Source organism: Pinus tabuliformis, chromosome X (assembly GCF_031772625.1).
Source record: "Pinus tabuliformis cultivar Carrire ecotype Pingquan chromosome X, CPIR1, whole genome shotgun sequence".
NCBI lineage: Eukaryota > Viridiplantae > Streptophyta > Pinopsida > Pinales > Pinaceae > Pinus > Pinus tabuliformis.
Genome location: NC_142308.1, coordinates 900,781,991 through 900,785,293, shown reverse-complemented (window position 1 = coordinate 900,785,293; position 3,303 = coordinate 900,781,991). Strand labels below are relative to the sequence as shown.

The 3,303-nt window shown below is 32.6% G+C and overlaps 1 long non-coding RNA gene across 1 annotated transcript; it reads left to right on the top strand.

Annotated features, from left to right (window-relative positions):
• The first annotated feature begins 2,562 nt into the window (after positions 1 to 2,562).
• LOC149142592 (uncharacterized) lies at positions 2,563 to 3,095 on the top strand. Its single transcript, XR_016264942.1, has 3 exons — positions 2,563 to 2,689; positions 2,798 to 2,869; positions 2,959 to 3,095. It is a non-coding gene; the product is annotated as an uncharacterized LOC149142592 (long non-coding RNA).
• Positions 3,096 to 3,303: the final 208 nt, after the last annotated feature.

Sequence of the window (3,303 nt, the reverse complement as noted above, 5' to 3'; positions counted from 1 at the left end):
TAAAGGACATGATCCTAACCCTATCTTACAGATAGAAGATAACCCATCCCCCATTGAAATCATGCCTATGTCTAGGTATATGATGTATAAGGAGTAGCTTTACAACATAGAAGTCAAGAGGTTCCCCAAAATTACTCCTAACTCTAGCAAAAACCCCCACCTCAGACTCAAATGAGGATTGCATAAGGATGCCCCGTGTTGGTTCAACCACTAGGCGATAAAGGAGGGGATCATCTTGGAGAAATAATATTAAAAATATTATTACCTTCAAATTTAAGGATAAGTTGTGGGATGATAAGGAGTTGGAAGGAAATAGGAAGCTGAGTATTATAAGGAGGTGATCAACCCAACTCATGCTAAATAAAATTATATTTTTTATTGACGAGTGCTAAGAAGAAAATGAATATTGCAAAGATAAGAACTATTTCTCATGAGCTTCAAAGTGAAAATGGGCATTGGTCTATTCTCAAAACACTCTCAGATGAAATAATCTATCACCTTTGCAATATTAAGAGGGTTGAAGACGAGAAACACTTTCTTTTGGTTTTCCCTGCTCATACTCACATTCATTCTCATTTCCAAAACATTTGCCACCATATCAACCTTGTTGACTTGTTAAATTAGCAAAACTATAGGGATATAAGAGGGCTTACTTCCCTTCTTTTTGATCATAGAAATAAAATATGGAGTCATAATTAATTTCTTACTTTCTTAAGGTTGGATAGACCACACTGGTTATGATAGAGTTGCAATTAATCTCTTACTTTCTTGAGGTCGGATAGACCACATTTGTTATGAAAGAGTTGCAATTAATCTCTTACTTTCTTAGAGTCTCATAGACCACATTGGTTATGAAAGACTTAGTTTCTTAAGGTTTGATAGACCACATTGGTTATGAAAGAGTCACAATTAATCTCTTACTTTCTTAAGGTCTCATAGACCACATTGGTTTTCGTTAATCATTATTATCATTAATTTCATGTTGAAGTGATTTATTATTTTATTATATTAGTTTGTTTATTTCATTTATCATAAATTTACTTTCCTCTAATCTAATTCTCGTTGATAGATTCAAGCCGAAAATAAATAAATAAATAAATAAATTCTGGTTGATTCTAACTAAAATCTTTAGAAATCTTTAGAAATATCTAGAAACGATATAAAAAATCACAATATATATGATTCAAGCAAAAAAAAAAAAAAAAAACATTTTATAGAAGTATTGACCGAGAAAATATATCATTATGGAGGTAATATCAATAAGAATTAGTATTAAAAATAATAATAAGAAATAAATTTATGGAGGTACTATTAGTAAAAATTAGAATTATAAAAAATATATAATAATAATAATAAAAATAAATAAATAAATTTGTGGAGATACTATTAATAAAAATTAGAATTCTTATAGATAAATAATAAAAATAATAAAAATAAATGAACAACCAACTAACTAACTAATAATAATAATAATAATAATAATAATAATAAAGGCCCATGGGGCTTCGGATACGGTGAATGGGTGTACTGTTAAGGCACTCCTTGCAATAGGTTACTCGTTCAAATCCCTCGTGAGTGCTTACCTACCAAAAATAATAATAATAATAATAATAAAGGAAAGAATAAAAAGATAACGAGGCTAACACAAAAAAATTTAAGAACAAAGAGGAGGGATCCAACACATACTCCAACGGTTGTTTTTCTTCAGATTGACCGAAGAAGCCTTTTTTGATCTCTAAGGCTTCTCTAAATTTCCTATGATAAAAGTGGTTCATATTATAAATCTAACCTTTCCGTTGTCAAAATGATTGAAATGTTTATCCAAAAATAGAATGAGATTCACACACTTTTCTAAAAATACTTATAAAGAAAAAAATAAGTCATATTTAACAGAGTAATAAAAATCCTTTAATTTTTGCTCTTGACCCAATAATAAAAATCCTTTAGTTTTTTTCCTTCATTGATATATATCTCTATTGCCAAATATTTTTACCGAGCGGGTTTTTAAAAAAATGGTTAAAAGACACATCTACATCTCATCAATTGGAATGGTAAAGTTTCAAATTTAATCTTAAAAATTTGAATGAGTGGGACAGAGTAGAATGGGATAAACCACAATCATGACTAACAACCATAATGGACATTGCGAGTGGTGTGGTGGCCGTTACTTGGGTAGATGATCTTATAATTATAATTATATATTGACGAGGTGAGGTGGAGGTGAGGTCTATTTATACGGACACTGTGGTACTCAATCAAGAACATTGTAGGTGCTCCACGATTTTTCTTAGCGTCGATATTGTTCAGAGACGAGATGGATTCGATCGTATACAAACCTGCATTTTTTCTTTTTCTTATTTTAGCATGCATCCTTGCAGTCCAAACCATGGCAAATCCTGAAGGTTTTGTTTATTGATTCTTCTATCCATCACATGTACTTTGCAATTTTTATGAGCGAGCAGCAGACTCGGTTTATAAATTGCGCTATATAAACCATGAGATCTACTTTGCAATTTTATTGAATGAGCAGCAGACTGAATGTATATTGATAAACAGGGGACGCGTTAATGGCAGTGAAAAGCGCTTTGCAAGATCCAGATAAAGTTTTAGCAAGCTGGGAAGAGGACATAGAAGACCCTTGCACTTGGTTATATGTCACATGCGATGCCTCCCGCCATGTAATCAGGCTGTAAGTACGTTTGACCTCGCATTGGATTTATGACATCAACATAGTTTTTCCATCTTTTACTTTTTCTCTACTCTAATGAACAGAGATTTGCCACTTAATAATGTGCAGAGATTTGCCACGCAAAAAGCTGAGTGGAACATTATCACCCAAGATATCTCAGCTCTCGCATCTGCAATACCTGTAAGCAAGCATTTCATTATCTTTGCGTCTTGAAATGCAATTATTTATTTGTTAAAGGGCTGTTAATAATGTTCTTGATTGAACGACAGGTATATGCCGAAGAACACTCTGAGTGGTTCTATTCCAGAGAGCTTGGGAGACATGAAAAGCTTGATCAGTATTGATTTGTATGAGAACAATCTTAGTGGACAGATACCTGCCTCTCTTTCGCGCCTGCGGAGTCTTGCTTTCTTGTAAGCTATATTCTCTCATCCAACTTCGGCTTATTAATTTCAATTTCTCTCATCGTCGAATTCAATATTTACAAATTTCAGGAAACGGAGATCATGCTAATAATTATATCTTCTCTATGTTACAGGCGGTTGAATAACAATCGGTTGTCCGGAAATATTCCCACATCGCTCACTTCCATTTCTTCGTTGCATGTATTGTAA